The sequence below is a fragment of the Mobula hypostoma genome, chromosome 19 (genome assembly GCF_963921235.1).
Source record: "Mobula hypostoma chromosome 19, sMobHyp1.1, whole genome shotgun sequence".
Taxonomy (NCBI): Eukaryota; Metazoa; Chordata; class Chondrichthyes; order Myliobatiformes; family Myliobatidae; genus Mobula; species Mobula hypostoma.
In genome coordinates, this window is record NC_086115.1 from 6,851,831 (window position 1) to 6,870,913 (window position 19,083).

The 19,083-nt window shown below is 44.5% G+C and overlaps 1 long non-coding RNA gene across 1 annotated transcript; it reads left to right on the top strand.

The window, feature by feature from the left end:
• The first annotated feature begins 1,277 nt into the window (after nt 1–1,277).
• Nucleotides 1,278–13,440, top strand: LOC134358654 (uncharacterized). Its single transcript, XR_010020915.1, has 4 exons — nt 1,278–1,413; nt 2,935–3,119; nt 10,838–11,155; nt 12,923–13,440. It is a non-coding gene; the product is annotated as an uncharacterized LOC134358654 (long non-coding RNA).
• The last annotated feature ends 5,643 nt before the right edge of the window (nt 13,441–19,083 follow it).

Consider the following 19,083-nt stretch of genomic DNA (forward strand, 5'->3'; position numbering starts at 1 on the left):
GCCCCAGGGTATGCTGACTATCTCTAGCCTGTAATTAGTTCCTTCCTACCTCTGGCCGAGGTCTAGCAGCTGCTTCCTTGCAATGTTGTCTGTCATCAGATGTCCAACGGATAGCAATTCCATGCCCTCGCATCTGCCGAAGTCACAGTCAGACGAATTCATTGGATGTTGTTATCCAGACAGTGAGCCATAGCATCTGTTTCTTGCACTTGCTGACCTCAGAGAGATCTGCCCGTCGTATCCTGCTCCCGCTGCTGGGAGTCGTCACTAGTAAACGGGCAACTGAAAGAAGAAAAAGGGGGAGTAAGAGATTGGCTTGTTATTATGTTCTCTGTATTTATTTTCCTTAATCATTACCACATGTTATTTTCGATGTAACTTTGACATGGAGTCCTTTGAATAGAAAGTGGGTGGGAATAATTGGACCAAAATTTGTTGTTCTCCATCCCCATTCCCAGGTCCTCATCGGTATGGAACTGCACGCATTAATGTATGTTGTTCCAGTAAATGAGCAGATTTGGAAATAGAGTGCTGAGGAGTGGGAAGTCACAGTATGTCGAGGGCTGTGAACATAGTTCAATCTATCATGCAAACCAGTCTCCCCTCTATTGACTGTCTCCCTTCTATCAACACTTCCCACTACCTCAGGAAAACAGCCAGGACCTTTGTCACCCCGGTCATTTTCTCTTCTCCCCACTTCCATGGAGCAGAAGCTACACAAGCTTGAGAACATGTACTCAATGAGAAACTGTTTCTGCGGCTGGAGGACTGGAGGACTCCTGAATGAACCTCAATGATAAAGGTGGAAAACGGAGGGCTCTGTGGGAGGGAAGGGTTAGATTGGTCTTGAGTAGGGTTAAAGGTTGGTACAACATCAAGGTCTGTCATGTTCTGTGCTCTATCTTCTATCTTCTGTCTTCTTGAAGTCCCAGTTTACCCTGTCATGGTTCTTGCACTTCACTTGTCTACCTGCTTTGTACTTTCTGTGTAATTGTACACCATATCACGTGTTCTATTGACCTTCTGTACCACCTCAACATTCTTATCAGAATCAGGTTTAATATCACCAGCATATGTTGTGAAATCCGTTGACTTTATGGCAGCAGTACAATGCAGTACATATTAATAGAGAAAACACCATGAGTTACAGTAACTATATATTAAATAGATAAATAAGTAATGCAAAAATAGAAATAAAAAAGTAGTGAGGTAATGTTCACGGGTTCAATGTCCATTCAGAAATCTGGTGGCAAAGGGGAAGAAGCTGTTCCTGAATCGTTGAGTGTGTGTCTTCAGGCTCCTGTACCTCCTCCCTGATGGTAACAATGAGAACAAGACATGACGGGGGTCCTTAATGATGGACGCCGCCTTTCTGAGGCATCGCTCCTTGAAGATGTCCTGGCTCCTGTGGAGGTCAGTACTGATAAAGTTTACAACTCTCTGCAGCTTACTTCGACCTTGTGCATTGGCCCACCCCCCGTACCAGATGTTGACACAACCAGTCAGAATGCTCTCTCTGGTACATCTGCAACAATTTTTGAGTGTTTTAGCTGACAAACCAATTCTCCTCAATCTCCCAATGATATATAGCTGCTGACATACCTTCCTTGTAGCTGCATCGATATGTTTGGTCCAGGATAAATCCTCAGAGATATTGACACCCAGGACTTGAAAATGCTTACCTTTCCATTTCTGATCCCTCTGTGAGGACGGGCGTGTGTTCCCTCATCTTGCCCTTTATGAAGTCCATAGTCAGTTCTTTGGTCTTACTGATGTTGAGTGCAAAGTGTATGGAATGATCTCTCTGGATGAGTAAGTCTTTCTCTGTAGCTAGTACATATGACGATAATGAACCGATTGACAATTACCTAAGCGACTGCTCTGACTTGCAGGAAGGTGCAAGTATGACACACATCTTTACACAGGCAGTTTCTATAATGGAATGGGTGTAATAATTCACAGAAAACAATTCAGCCTCTCAGCCCAAAATGTTGTATGTTTATTCCCTTCTAATAATGCTGTCTGACCTGTTGAGTTCCTCCGCAATCTTGTGTGTGTTGCTCAAGATTTTGAGCATGTGCAGAATCTGTTGGTGTTTTTCATGTAGATCACCCAGACAACTGGTCTGCTCTGGGCTTCAAATACCATACCCCATGAGCTTGGCCTCAATTGCCAGACTAAACCCACAGGGAAAACAGCCTGGGAATAACGAGCGAACATCTTCCAAGGCACATTTCTGAAGCTGTCACTGCCATTATTAAAATAATCAAGGTTGATGACGATTTTTTTCCACTCTCTACAGAAAGAGTGGGCTCCATTTCTTGGATAAAAAAGATTTGACAGATGTTGGAAACCTTGAGCAACATACTAGCTACAGATCTGGAAAAACTAACCAAGGAATATCAGGGCCTTTTAGTCCCTTGGCAAATTGTCAATCAATAATATTATGGCTGATCAGTGGCCCATCTCCATTTTCACTTCCTTTCTCTGTACATCTCAATATATGTGTAACTGTCTACAGACTACAATTACGTCATCACCACTTCCGAAAGTGTACAGTTTCCCTGACAATGTTAATCCAGCACATTTCTGCACTACCATTTCATTGGACTGACTGCCCAATATGTCGGCAACAAATACCCACCACCTGTCCTAAAATACCTTGCCTTCTGAGGCATGAACTTGTGGGTTCAAATCCCATCTCAGAGACTTGTTCACACAGGTTTACAATGTCCGGTGTGTGTCATTCAGGGAGCCCTGCTCTGTTGAAAGGAACGTGCTTTTGGTGGGATATTAAATCTTCCTGCTCTCTCAAGTGGACAAAAATAGTGGAGCACAACAAGGAAGATCTTTCAATATCTATTTCCCCACAGATGTTGTTAAAATGTGTATTTTCTGGTTGGTGGGAGCTTACTTTATTAATTTCATTTACAGATATAGTACAGTAACAGGTGCTTCCATCCCAACGAGCCCACACCGTCTGATTATTCAACTAGCCCGTACGTCTTTGGAATGTGGGAGGAAACCAGAGCACCCAGAGAAAACTCACGTGATCACGGGGACAACGTACAAACTCCTTACAGACGGTGGCGGGAATTGAACCCCGATCTTTACAGCTGGTACTGTAATGGTGTTACACAAATTGCTACATTTGTTCAAACGAACAACAGAACTAATTTCCTCTCTCCCTTTCTCACTCTCTATGTTTAGAAATTGTTCTGTCTTATAAGTCTTAAGAGCTTTTGATGCCATTCCCGTGGAAGTGTGGTTACCATATTGTGTGTTTTTTGTGTATATTCTGACTTTGAACAAAATCAACTGAAGGATGTTGCTAAGAACAGAAGCTGTTCATTACCTACGGGCTACTTACAGCATACTCAAAAGACTTCCGTCTGTACTGCACCACCCTGTGACTAACTTACCTTGTTACCCTAAGAGGAGTTAAAAGCATCTACTGTTCACCTCTAAGAAGGAAATTAGTTTTCCATTTGTTTCTATAAGCGACTACTGCTGAGAACTGCCAAAGGCTTATCAATCTGCAGCTGTAACTGAACCTGTCAGTCAGCTAACTAAACAAAACCACACTGTTTACTTTCCTCAGAATAATTCAGTTGAAAAGCAGCCAAATAATTATTTTAAAAGGCCATGTATCAAGTTGACAGGTGATTTCTCAGGATCTCCTGGAAAGTTCTTTGACTAAATGGTTTGAAACCACTATGACCATTAGAGTGAGTGATGTTCAATATAACTAGAGTCATGGAAACTTCTATAAAGTCATGGTAACTTGCCAAGTTCTAATATTAGCCATTGGTCAGTCTCTGCCTTGCAGATGTTTCTTTCCATTAAAGGTGTTATCTGTGCCCTTGATTCACTATTATCTGCTGTGGTTTCACTATCATCATCATTATGTGTCACCTTGTATGATGTGGACAATCAGGATCTCCATGGTCTGATTGTTTTTGGCAAACTTTTCTACAGAAGTGGCTCGCCCGGGCAGTGTCTTTACAACACAGGTGAACCCAACATTTCACAATATTCTCCACATAGTCTGCCTGGTGTCAGTGATCACATGACCAGAATGTTTTGGTACACACCCAACCACGTCAGCTTCACGGGTTTAGACACTCTGATTCTCCAGAGTATGGATAGCTGGAGCAGCCCTCTTAACGATTCAGGCCCCACTCTGCTAATTGGCAGCCATGTTTTGGCACCAGGATTTTAATATTTAAAGAGCATCTGAACTCAGTCATCAGCTCAACTTTAGTTCAGTCTGCAATTGCATTTTTGGATTTCTGTCTCATATGGATTCTCATCTAGAATCTAGTCAAGAACCCTGCTCTCGTCTCAATCTCAAAACCATGTCGATTCTTGTCTTGGATACTCCAACACTTGAGTCTCAACCATCCTCGCCTAGGCCTCTCGTCACGGTGTGAGTGAGCCACACACAGGCCCAGCAGAGTATCAGAGCCTCTTGTCAGCGGCGGCTAGCCGCAGAGAGAAAATTTCTATCCAGAGCCTGGAGATACTCAGCCTCCAGATCGCCAGGCGCCAACTACTGAAAGAGGAAGCCAGACTCGCTCGGGTGGGGCTGTTGGTCACACTGCAGAATCAGTCTATTTCCGACCCCAAAGCGATTCGGCGGTGACTGGGGTTCTTACAGCGGCTTCCTCACTCAGTGTTTGTTGGTGTTTGAATTCCAGCCTTTCCAGTTTCCTATAGAGTGCGAAAAGTGGCCTTCGTGATCTCTCTCCTGACCAGGAGAGCCCTGGGTCTGGGCCTGGGCCACCACGCATTGGGAATGGAGGTCGGAGATTTGCTCGGATTCGGAGGAATTCATGAATGCTAGGAAGAGGATGTTCCATCATCCTGACAGGGCTAATGGAGCCTCGGACCGTCTGATGAAGGTGCGTCAAGGTAGTCAGTCAGTATGCAGTTTAATTGACCGAAAAAGAGGAACAGCCTACCCCTGCCTCCATTTTGCCCCAAACTACGGTGATAATGCCCATTCATTAGGGAATCTACGCACGTGCATGCAGGGCCCAGGCACAAGGGAAGACTCCCAAGCTCTGTCAGGTGTAAGGATTTTCAATGGGAACCTGTATCTAGAATAATTGCTCACCCAGGGGTCGCCAGAACTCTCAAGTTCATTAAGAGGAGATACAGGTGGCCTGGAATGGCTAAAGAGGTCCAACAATATGTGCTGACATACGAAGCCGCACACACAGCCTCAGGGGCTCCGTCACCCTCTACCTGTTCTGGACAGACCATGGGCACACATCTCCATGGACTTTGTCATGAGTCTTCTCCCTTGCAAGGGGAAGACAGTCATTGTGGATTGATTTTCAACTCATGGCATTGGACAAACTAACACCAGTGGTGGAGGCAGCTGAGATTGTCCTTCACTAGGTCATCAGGGTCCACAAATTTCCAGTGGACATTGTGTCGGATTGTGGCCCACAATTTGCGTCGTGTTTTTTGGGGGCATTCTGTCCGCTGATCGGGGCTGCAGTGAGTCTTTCCTCTGGGTTTCACCTGCAGTCCAATGGTCAGATAGAGCGAGTGAATTGGGATATGGAATGAACTCTGAACTCTAAGATGCCTGGCCTCAGAAAAACTGGATGAGTGATATGACCATTTGATGTGGGCAAAGGTCACCAACAACTTTCTGTGCATGGGATGTCCCTGTTCAAATGCCATTTTGGGTATCCTCTGCCACTCCTCCCTGAGCAAGAGGCCAAGGTTGGGGTTCATGCTGCCAAAGATCTTGTCCGACACTGCAAAGAGAACTGGACTAGGGCGAGGGAGATTTCGTTCACCTCTACCCGTAAGGCCAGACTGAAGGCCAACTGTAAGAGAGGACAGGGACCAGCTTTGCAGCCTGGCCAAAATGTCTGGTTGTCTGCTCAAGATTTGCCTCTCCAGATGGAGAATAGAAAAATGGCTCAAGTTCATTGGACCATTCAAAGTTCTTAAGAAAGTGAACTTGATAGCTTACACATTGCAGCTCCCCAAGACCTTTAAAATCAATCCTACCTTCCATACATCCAAGTTGAAAACTGTGAATACCAGTCTTTTAGCCCCTAGCCCCACCACCACCAGCTCTGCCACCACCCAGATTTGTTGATTAGCCTCCAATCTGATGGTATGAACATCGATTTCTCAAATTTCCAGTAATGCCTCCCCCCCCCCGTTCACCATTTCCCATCCCCTTGTCCCACTCTCATGCTGTTTCCTTGCCCGATCATCACCTCCCTTTGGTGCTCCCCCCGCCTTTTTCTTTCTTCCATGGCCTACTAACTCTTTCATCAATCAACTTCCTAGCTCTTTGCTTCATCCCACCCCCCTCCCCCTCCAGTTTCACCTATCACCTGGTGTTACTCTCCCACCTCCTCCACCTTTCAAATCTACTCCTCAGCATTTTTTCTCCAGTCCTGCCAAAGGGTTTCGGTCCAAAACATTGACTGTACTTTTTTCCATAGATGCTGCCTGACCTACTGAGTTCCTCCAGCAGTTTGTGTGTGTTGCTTGGATTTCCAACATCTGCAGATTTTCTCTTGTTTGTTGATGGGGAACAGGGTTTCACCATAAAGAGAATTGACAAAGCGTTCGGGTTGTTTGGCAGTTCTTCGTTGACTGGGGAAGGGCTTGAACCCAAGGAATAGTGCTGGGTCCCAGAAAAGGACATCCTGGACCCGGCCCTGATCTATGATTACCATCAAGGTCACTCCGAGAAGTCAGGGCTGTCAGGAGTTGGCCGTAGGGGAGGTACATACCCGATTGTGCCGGCCTCTGGGGTTTAGTCATTCCGATTCTCTGGAGTATGGATAGCTAGTACTGCCCCTTTAACAATACAGGCCGGCTCCACTCACTGGCGGCCATGTTTTGATGCCAGGATTTTAATATATAAAGAGCTCAGATTCAGTGCTCAATCGTCAGCACAATTCTAGTTCCGTCTGCCATTGCGTTTTGGATTTCTGTCTCATTTGAATTTTCATCTAGCATCTAGACAAGAAGCCTGCTCTCATCTCAATCTCAAAATCGTGTCTTAAGTCGAGTCTTGGACACTCCAGTACTTGGGCCCTTACCGTCCTTGCCTAGGCCTCTTGTCAACACTGAACTTGTGATATGCACCAGCTGCCCATATGACCATCCACCACCTGCTCCCATGGCTTCCTGTCACCCTGATCTTCGGGGGGGGGTGGGGCCGTTGAGCTAAGCAGGTGCAATACCTACCTTGCCCGTGGGTAACCTGAGGGAAGGAACACTTTATACCTCCTCTGGTAGGGACGTATCTCCACCCTGCCACCAGGTACAATTTACTTAGCTTTAAAGCCAAGGTACCATGGCTTGAACTTTTGAAGTGGAATGTATGCCCCCATCTGTATCAATGTTACTGAGGTGGAGATGGCCGAGACCTCAGGTTCCTCGGTGTAAATATCCTTAGCCAACCACACAGATGCTCTAGCTAAGAAAGATCTCAAGCACTCACAAGGCTAAAGAAATTTGGTGTGTTTTCACCCATGTGCTGTGGTTTTGATGACTCTCAGTGACTATACTTCAACAGAGTCATGAGGAGATTTGACAACTCATCAAAGACCCCAGTAAATTTCTTTAACGTACCATGGAGAGCGTTGTGACTGGCTGCATCACCGTCTGGTATGGAGGCTCCAGGTTTGAAAGAGGCTGCGGAGAATTGCAGACCCAGCCAGCTCCATCACAGGCACAACCCTCCCCACCATGGAGGACTTCTTCAAAAGGCAGTGCCTCAAGGTGGCAGCAGCCATCACCGAGTAGCCTCGCTTTCCAGAATGTGACCTTTCACTTTACCACCGTCAGGGAGGAGGTACAGGAGCCTGGAAGCAGACACCCAGTGTTTTAGGAACAGCTTCCTCCTCTCTGCCATCAGATTCATAGGTCCATGAACCTATGAACACTATCTTACTGTTCCACTTTCCCACTATTTTTTGTTGTTGTAGCATATTGTATTTTTGTCCTGTCCATTACTGCTGCCAGAAAATAGTAACTTTCACAACACATGGCAGTGATAATAAACTGATCTGTTTTTATAGATGCAATGTAGAAAACATCGTAGCTGGATGTCCCCAGCTTGGTACAGCAATCGCTCGGCTTCTGAGGCCATGATTGTCTACGTCGTACAACACGGCACGTGATGATGATGATGATGACAGAAAGCATTGTAACTGGGTGTACACAGCTTGGTACAGCAACTGCTCAGCCCACCATCACAAAGGGAGATACAGAAAGCCCATCACAAAAGCCAGCCTCAGAAACAGGGTTCTGACGAAGGATCGCAGCCTGAAGTGTTGTCTGTTTCTTGCTCTCCTGGACGCTGCCTGACCTGCTTGGCTCTTCCAGCATTTTAGTGTGTGTTGCTCTAGATTTCCAGCATCTGCAGAATCGCTTTTGCTTTGGATTTGTAATGAACAAGATTACAATAAAGACAAATACTTGTTACCCTCGGATAGTCCACAGTCACAGCGTGGGAAGGTTTATGAGGAATCAATGTTATCATTCTAAACAACCATTTTGGGAATGTCATTAAAAAAAAGAATGCACACTATCGGGGGGGGGGGGTTACAAGTGCCCACCCAAAATATAGACAGCCTACATATGATCCAGCTTCCTTGATATTATGGTCAAAAGTCCAATGTACATACACTCATTCTTGCAAAGTTAGTCCTGACGAAGGGTCTCGGCCTGAAACGTCGACTGCGCCTCTTCCTATAGATGCTGCCTGGCCTGCTGCGTCCACCAGCAACTTTGATGTATGTTGCTTGAATTTCCAGCATCTGCAGAATTCCTGTTGTTAGAATTAGTTTCCCCTTTCTTTCTCCATTTTTGGTAACCGTTCTTCCTTATCCATCTAATGTGTTTTTGAGACCGTATGCTATAAAACTGTGAAAGTGTGTAAACATATGGAGTCACTTTTGTGTGTTTTCTGACCTATGGACAAAAATCAGCTCACGGAATCCACTCGTTACCTCGGGGTGATCTGCAGTCAGAGTGTGGGAAGGATTATGAGGAGCCAACATTTTCATGAACATATCCTAATGTGTTATTTGCAAAACATCGCACATCTTGTGGGAATGTGGGAGCTAAGGATGGCGCAACGGGTGACTTCTCCCAGCTCATCAGCAAAGCAGTTAAACTCCTCCTATTCGAATGTCTCTACTTTCCTTTTCAGGGTGGTTGGGGTCCTGTCGGGGTCTTTGATCTACAGTGGCATTCAAATCTGCAGTTCTGCACGACGGCGTGATCCTGTTCTTGCAGCTCGCCAGTCGGTCGTGTTTCTGTATGTCCAGGTGACTTCAGGCCTTGCACAGCCCCTGCGGACACGCTTTCTCGGCAGTGTTGCATTCCGAAGAGTAGCGGGAGTGGGATCATCGAAGACAGTGAGAGTGGCTGTCAGGGGGCTCTGCACTCAGTAACCAATTTGCCAAATCGCGAGTTGGAGGACTCAAATTGAAAAGCAACGCTTCAGACTGACTGTAGCATCAAAATAGCGGCTGTTGTCTCCCCTCTCGCTGTGGGAGGAGCGATATCTGTTTCTCACTTGTCAGTGAGAGAGAGAGCTTGTGGGATGTCGCTAACAGTTAGCTTTTATGTACTATAGACCATGGTCTCTCTCTGAGGGCTTTGCTGTTGCTGGCATGGTGCGTGGTGGGAATGTGGATGCTTTATTCTAGAATGAGTGAGGAGGGGGGAGGTTGATGCTGCTTGGGGGAGGGGGCAGGGGGCTTTGAGGTTCTTATGTCTTCCTCCCACCTTCTCTGCTACTTAAAACTAATGTGCCTTCCTTTCCCAATTCCAACTAAAGGTCCTTGACCTGATACAGTAATTGGTTTCACTCACCACAGATACTGGTGTTTCTGACATTTTCTGCTTTCATCTTAAGGGCAGTTTGTGAACTGACCAGCAGACCATGAGCAGTGAGGATGCAAAGCCTCCCCAACAATTATTTTCAACACTTGTGTCCCACAAGGCTGCGTCCTCAGCCCCCTACTTTGCTCCCTGTACGCTACGTTTCCAGATTCAGCTCAAAAACCAGCTTACAGGTTTACAAACTGTCTTAATGCTGAAGTATTTTCCAGTGAGGGCTCCTTCTTTGTCTCTCCTCCCGTCCCCCGAGGGTGTGTAAGTGTGAGCTCAGGTGGAGCAATGAGTTTGCAATACCATATGCCTTTCTCTGCCTCTGCCAGCGGAACGTGATTCATACACAAACCTAGAGAATGAATCAAAGGTCACCCTTCAACCAGGATGCTGAGTAACACTGTCTCTCAGCTGGATTCTTCCCTCATCCAAATTTCCAGCACGGGGCACCGAGGAGCGAGGAGCAGGGAGAGGCACAAGAAATTCTGCAGCGCTGGAAGTCTTGAGCAGCATACACCAAATGCTGGAGGAACCCTGCAAGTGGAGAAAAACGAACAGTCGACATTTCCGACCGAGACCCTTGGTCAGTACTCACTTCATCCGTTCCTGATGCAAGGTCTTGGCCGGAAACATCTAATACAAGGGAGAATAATGTTCAGGTGCTATGAGGAAAATATGGGGGGGGGGGTATGTCAGAGGTGTTATTTTTGTAAAGAGAGTGGTGGGAACTTGGAACATACTGCCAGTGGTGGTGGTAGAGGCAGATACAATAAGGATGTTTAAGAGACTCAGACATGTGGATGAAAGAAAAATGAAGAGCTATTTGGCAGAGATGGATTAATTTGATCATTGAGTAGGTTAAAGGGTTGGCACAATATTGCTGGCTGAAGGGCCTGTACTGTTCTATTTTCTATGTCTTATGGTCTGTGTTTTTTCCTCTCCATAGATGCTGTTGAGTCTCGGGGATAAGCACCTCCCATAGCCTACTAGACTAGTCTTACTGGAGCCATCTGAATTCCTATGGAGAGAGATTAGGAGTGTGTTCTTATTGCCCTTCTACTAAATGTACAATAGACGTTCCATACTTGAGAAAACCTGAGGTTCATTGCCTTCCTTTTCATCTAATTTGTTAAAAATAATAAACCTCAGCAGCCAGCCCAGTCCGGAGTGCATTGTCAGTCGAGTCACTGTACTCTCTGCTTCATTTTTCATTTGCAAGGCACATCGCCATGGGAACAGTCCCCTACCAAGATCACTAACAAAGGTACGGTGAAGAAGTCTGTTATTGTGCATGCCAAGATCTACTGGATATATTGATTAAATTGAAAACCATAGTAAAGAGCACACATTTAAAACATTTAACTCATACTCTTTATGACCTCAGACCATCCCAAAGCTCTTAACCACTCAGTGTGGTCACCGTACTGATGTGGGACGTGTTGGAAGCAATTTGCACAGTTTATTCATGAGCCAGTTTGACCTGCTCTTCTGTCGTCTCTCTGCAGCATTACAGATTCTACCTTTTCATGTATTAATCAAATTCCCCTTGGAAATGACCATGGAATCTGCTGTTTCAGGCAATGCGTTCAAAATCAAAAAGGAACTGTCCCTGTCTACCCCTATGTTCCTTTGTAGGTTGCATTAACTTTGCTCTATCTTCTGCCCTCTTCCTCTCCAGTCCTGAAGAAGGATCTCAGCCTAGTCATCTCCATCGATGCTGCCTGACCTGCTGAGTTCCTATTGCATTTTGTATGTGTTGCTCAAGATTTCCAGCATCTGCAGAATTTGCATCTCTTGTGCCTTAACTATATGACTTGAGGTTGCTGACCTACCTATCTAGTGGAAAAGTTTCATACTGTCTACCCTGTGTTAAGTTTGAATACATGAAACATCAGAAAATAGGAGACAGAGTAGGCCTCTCAGCCCCTCAAACCTACCCCACCATTTACCATGATCATGGCCTTTGTGCCCGGACCTTGTCCCATCTCCTACACCAGTTCCCCATAATTCTCAATCCCATGATCTCACAAAACTATCATCTTATTCTTTACCTACACCAGCATCCACAGCAATGATCTGGGGTAGAGAATTCCAGAAATTCACCATCCTCTGGGAAGAGTTTTCGTACACAAATGCCCCTAATCCTTACCTAGTCTACATCTTCTGATTGAAGACCTCTACAATAATGGAAGCATCTTAACATCTACCTTACCTTGCTTCCCCACCTCCCCCCGGCCCCGAATTTTTAGGTTTCAACCTCCATTAGATTTCCATCTCTGTTTAAACCATTTATACCTTGACTCAAGGGCAGTTTCTATAAGATTCTTGAATGAACTTCTTGTGCAATAAAGATGAAATTTTGATCTCTTCATCTATTGGGTGGATCCTGCTGAAACAGCTTAGCATCTGAGTTGTAAATACTTTCTGATTCTAAGTAGTACTACCCTTTAAAATGGGAACACAGTAGTCTGCAGATGCTGGAATTCTGGAACAAGACCCGGAGGAAATGAAGGAACTCAGTGTCTCAGAAGGACAAATAAGGTGGGTAGCCACACATTTTCCTGGGCTAGGGCAGCCAAAATCTAGACTACAATGATTTAAGGTGATAAGGGAAAGATTTAAAATGGATCTGATGGGCAACTTCTTCACACAGAGGGTGGTGGGTAGAGCGTGCCAGCAGAATCTGTGGAGTGGCTACAATTACACGGTTTAGAAGGCACTTGACAGGTAAGTGGATAGAAAGGGTTTGGATGTATATGCAAATGGAACTAGCTTGGACAGAAGTCTTGGTCAGTTTGAGTGAATTGGCTCAGAGGACCTGTTTTCCATGTATGACTCCCATCTTAGACTCTATGATCCAGTGATATTGTTGACCAGGATTCTGCGAAAACCTCACTGTTCTGCTGTAAACAGTATCCATGGGATCCTTTCTGTCTACTTGAGAGAGTAGACTGGGTTTTGGTTTAACATCTCTGGCAGTCCCATAGTGAGCACTGGAGCTCAACATAAATCTTTGTGCTCAAATTTCCAGAATGAAGCCTGAAAACTTTACCAGACTTCAACAGGTGCACAGCGGAGATTATCCTAACTGGTTGCATCACGGCCCAGTATGGAAACACCAATGCCCAGGAACAGAAATTCTACAGAAAGTGGTGCATGCAGTGCAGTCCATCCTGGGCAAAGTCCTCCCACCACCGAGCACATTTGCATGGAACGCTGTCACACGAAAGCAGTATCAACCATCAAAAACCCCCACCATCCGGACCGTGCCCTCTTCTCACCACTACCATCAGGCAGCAGGTCTCACCCCACCAGTTTCAGGAACAGTTCCTACGCTACAACAATCAGCATGGAGAACTCCACTCACCACAACTCCGAATTGACTCCACAAACCACAGGCTCATTTTCAAGGACTCTTTACAGTTCATGTTCTCAGTATTAATTTTTTATTTGCACTATTTGTCTTCTTATGCATATTGATTGTTTGTGTCTTTGCTTATCTGTAGTTTTTTAAATAAATTCTATTGTATTTCTTTATTTTCTGTAAATGCCTGCAAAAAATTTAATCTCAAGTTAGTATATGGTAACATATATGTACTTTCATAATAAACTTTACCTTGAACTTTGAACTCTGAATCCACGACCTTCTGACCTGGGGGTGAGAGTGCTAGTAATGAATTCCTCTTGCATGCCAATCCCCTCCCTTTCTCTCCTTCTCTGGAGCTATTAGGCTAATAAATAGCTCTGGAGATTCATCAACCCTTGTTTGAGACCTTGTACTAATGATAGTAATCAGAAGGAAATGTTATGCTGTGGTGATTTGAATGCTCTTCAACAATGCGAATAGTCTTGCCACATTAACGTGCGCCTTTGACAAATTTCCAAGTGTTATATTTTAATATATTTTAGTTGGAAAAGATTATTTTTCAGGCAGCCAGCCTCAAATTCCCACCACCAACTGGGAGACAAAAAAATCTGATTCCCGTCTAATTCTGCACCAATTATTTTCAACCATTGTCTGCCTGTTAATGCTCTCTCCTCATTGATATTGCTGCATGTACCAAGTTACACTGAGTTTTACAGATAATTGCAAAACATTAAGTACTTTTAGGTAGTGCAAAGAGCAAAGCAACAACAGAATGCAGTATATAGTGTTATAACTAGAGAAAACGCAGTGCAGATTGACAATAATGTGTAAAGGGCATGACAACTTTGAACGTGAAGTCATGAGTTCATCTTTAATGTGGAAGAGGTCCATGCAATCAGCTTATAACAGTGTGATATAAGCTGTTCTAAAGCTGGGTGGGCGTATTAGATCCCGATTGGCACAGGGATCAGAATCAGAGTCAGAATCAGGTTTATTAGCACTGGCATGTGACATGAAATTTGGTAACTTAGTAGCAGCAGTTCAATGCAATACATAATCTAGCAGCAAAAGAGAAAAATAATAATAATAAGATAAAACATAATAATAAATAAACAAGTAAATCAATTACGTATATAGAATAGATTTTTTTTTAAATGTGCAAAACCAGAAATACTGTGTATTAAAAAAGAGTGAGGTAGTGTCTAAAGCTTCAATGTCCATTTAGAAATTGGATGGTAGAGGGGAAGAAGCTGTTCCTGAATTGCTGAGTGTGTGCCTTCAGGGTTCTGTATCTCCTACCTGATGGTAACAGTGAGAAAAGGACATGTTTTGGGTGCTGAAGGTCTTTAATAATGGACGCTGCCTTTCTGAGACACTGCTCCCTAAAGATGTCCTGGGTACTTTGTAGGCTAGTGCCCAAGATGGAGCTGACTAGATTTACAACCTTTTGGTCCTGTGCAGTAGCCCCTCCATACCAGACAGTGATGCAGCCTGTCAGAATGCTCTCCATGGTACAACTATAGAAGTTTTTGAGTGTATTTGTTGACATACCAAATCTCTTCAAACTCCTAATAAAGTATAGCCACTGTCTTGTCTTCTTTATGACTACATCAGTATGTTGGGACCAGGTTAGATCCTCAGAGATCTTGACACCCGGGAACTCTCAAGAAGAGAGAATGCCCGCTGTGGGATCGTTGATTATGATTAGGTGGCAAGCAGGTGTGGAAAGAGTTCATGGAGGGGAGGCTGGATTCCATGTGCTGAGATGTGCACACAACTGTCAAAGTTCAAAGTACATTTATTACCAACGTATGTATGCAGTATACATTTATTACCAATGTATGTATGCAGTATACATTTATTTATAAGATGTATGTATGCAGTGTACAACTCTGAGATCAGTCTTCCTGCAGGCAGCCAGGAAACAAAGGAATACTGTGGAAAATATCAAACACCCAAAGTGCAAAAATTAGAAGAAATCACTCATATGGCAAAAAAAACACAAACAAATAACACACAGAACTTTAAACATCAACCACAGAGTCCTTGAAACAGTCTAGGGATGTTCAGTTTAGTTCAGTTCGGTTAGTTAGTGCTGTGTTGTTTCTTGCCTGCCAGTCTGCCCCAATTAAATCTCGCAAAACAGCAACAAGGAAAGGGGTAACCAGAAACAAAAAACACGTATAGCATGAACTGCAGAGTCCTCACAAAATGAGTCCAATGCATAAACTGCTGCAATCAAACCTTGCCCAAGACCTAAGTCTCTTGCACCTTCCTCCAGCAGCGGCGAGCGAGAGGGTGAGGATGAGGATGACGGGTTGAACACAGGCAGATGGTGCTGAGCACCAGCTCACCTTCGGCTCTCGTCCTCATTGGTTTCAATCTTGCTCAAAGCTTTAATCGGCGATTTGGTCAAGAATTGGAGCTGATCGTGGGTTCGTGCTCTGCCATTAGGCCGCAGTCTCCGTTCTCAACCTCGCTCTCAACCATGCTGAATTCCCATGGAGATAGCAAAAAGCCCAGATCGTTCAGTCACATCATCAGACTGTAAATTGCAGGCTCCTGGAAAGAAAAGAAGTTGTTTCGTGAACAGCTTGCAGGACGCCGCCATTAGTTGTGTTGGTTACCGGCGCCATCTTACAACCCTCAACTCCCTGCAGTTTCTTGTGGTCATGGGCAGAGTAGCTGTCGTACCCAGCCATGACTCATCCTGATGGGATGCCCTAACCCAGCAGAGTGGCTGTCGTACCCAGCCATGACACATCCTGATAGGATGCCCTAACCCAGCAGGTTAAAACTCAGAGCTGTGGGTTCATATGGCGGAGTGGTACAGCTGATAGAGTTGTTGCCTCACAGATACATGACCTGAGTTCAATCCCAGCCTCCTGTGCTGTCTGCGTGGAATTTGCACGTTCTTCCCATAACCGCGAGAGTTTCCTGCAGGTGCTGTGGCCCCCTCCTACAGACCTGCCAACTGGTAGGTTAGTTAGCCACAGTAAGTTGCCCCCAGTGCCTAGATTAGAATTGGGTGAAGGTGATGGGAATATGGAAAGGACAGAATTGGACTGGTGGTTTAGTGTATGTACATCACCAAACTCACTTGAAAGTTTCTACAGAAGTACCACAGACAGCATTCTGACTGGCTGCATCACCACCTGGCATGGAGGTATCAACGCACAAGATCGGAAAAATGTGCAGGGTGTTGTAGACTCCAACATGGACACCAGCCTCGCCAGCATCGAGGATATTTTAAAAGACAATGTCTCAAGTGGCATCCGTTATTAAGGTCCCTCACCATCCAGACATGCCCCTTCTCATTACAACTATTGGAGAGGAGGTACAGGAGCCTGAAGATGCACACTCAATGCTTCAGGAACAACTTCTTCCTCGCCACCATTAGATTTCTGAATGCAGCATGAACTCTATCTCACTATTCCGCTTTTGCATTTTCTGTTACTTATCGACTTATTTATGTATTTGTTTGTTTATTTAAATTGTACCTTACTTTGTGCCTCATGCCATGGTGTTGCCACAAAACAATAAATTCCACAACACGTGTCAGCGACAATAAAGTCGATTCTGATTCTGAAATGGGTGGCTGATGGTCGCACAGACTCAGTAGTTACAGAGCTCGTTACTGTGTTGTAGTTAAACGAGGTGGGGATTTTCTCTTTGGAGCGAAGGAGGATGTGCGGTGGTGTGCAAGATAATAATACTCACAGAGTGGACCAGGGTGGAAACAGCTACTAAGAGAGGGCTTAAATTTAGGGTGATTGAAGGAGAGTATAGGAGAGTGTCAGAGGTAGCATTTTTTTATAGAGTGGTGGGTTCATGGAATCAGATTTAATAGCACTGGCACATGTCACGAAATTTGTTGTTATGCTGCAACAGTACACTGCCATTCATAACACAGGCTGACCACCAATTTTCCAGTACCCTCGGTTCCTGAGCCTTGCCAGATTAACGCTTATTGCCAGATTAAAAGAGGTCAGGCAATAATAATGGCAGAAATGGACTGTAGAACGTTAGAAAGGATTATTAATTAAACAAAAATTTAATGTATATTTATGAATTACAGTGCTTTCAAAGAATGCTGCTTCTCAGTTATCTTTTTAAACATTTCTTTCAGGTAAAATTGTTTCATGTGTTTTGATCTCTCCCTGTGTAAGTTTTCTTGCATCAAATAAAAATTCATTCGTTCTTGTTCTGTCATGAAGATACGTTTCTCTAATTCTTTGATTAAATCACCCAGTAAATCAATTAACTTGTCAATAGTGACTCTTCCAGTTTCACCCGTTTTACCATCGCTGCCATCTTCATCACTTGCAGTGTTTTATCAACATCCAGAACACAGTCTATAATTTCAGAGTCCATAAGGTGACGCACAACAGGTGTTTTGTTGTTGACAATCATCCACTCACGTAGATTTTCTTCATTAACACTACTTGCTGTATCTTTGAAAGTAGGTCCTGCAACACTTCTTGCTTACGCATGCAAATCATGAACAACTACTTTCTCTTTTGGCACATGAAATCCCGTAAAATCATCGTCACACTTTTCTTCAGGCGCATTATCAAACATCAAGGCAGGCCACAACTTATGTCGGCTATTCTTTAATGTTGAAGGTTCTACATTCTCCCATCCTCGTGCAATGAACCAAAGAACATTCTTCATGTTAAATTCTTTCATAAATGTCTGTACAGAATTGCCAGCATTCACCTCATCTAACAGACGTTTCATGAAAAGTGAACGACACTTGGCCTTTAGAGAGCACAGTACAGGTTTCCCCCGCCATCCAAAGGTAGAGCGTTCCTATGAAACGGTTTGTAACCTGGAATGTCGTAAAGCGAAGAAGCAATTACCATTTATTTATATGGGAAAAATTTGTGAGCGTTCGCAGACCCAAAAATAACCCACCAAATCATGCCAAATAACACATAAAACCTAAAATAACAGTAACATATAGTAAATGCAGGAATGATATGATAAATACACAGCCTATATAAATTAGAAATACTTCTCTACAATGATTGCCTGCACTGTTCTCCGTAGCAAAAATCTCACGCAAGCGCTCTCGGCAGAAACACTCTCTCCAGTAACCTTTAAGCTATGAAGTTGCCAAATCATACCAAATAACACATAAAAATAAAGTAGAAATAATGTATGTACAGTGTAGTTTCACTTACCGGAATTGGGACAGCGCCGAGCACACTGATGATAGTGTGTTAGGCTGAGACGGAGATTGGGGCAGTGCAGTGGCCCCCACCCTCCGGGCAGCGAACCGATCCCGATCCGCAAAGCATGCAGCAGTACAGCGGAAGCCGGGAGGCACCCAGCACGTCTTTAAGAAAAAAGCCGAAATAAACAAGCTAATTAATTAGGTGCCGCCCGGCACGTAAATGTCGGCCCAGATCAGAGCCAATTACATAGGGCAAGTGAAATCGGCAATCGCTTCTAATCTGGGCCGACATTTACGTGCCAGGCGGCACCTAATTAATTAGCTTGTTTATTTCGGCTTTTTCCTTAATGACGTGCTGGGTGCCTCCCGGCTACCGCTGCACTCTCCGCGCATCGGTATCTGTCCGCGGCCTGGGTGTTGGGGTGGTGGGACATTGAGGTTTCGATTGTTATTCTTTCCTCTTCCAATTGCATCAGCTCTTCATCTATCATATCTTGGTCATGGGATGCCAAAACCTCTTCAACATCATCTTCGTCAACTTCCACAAGCCAAACTCGCTTCGTCCTTACTTCGTTCATCATGATCGAAACACTTAATTATGTCTAGTTTTACACTAAGTGTAACACCCTTACCAGCTCTTTTAGGT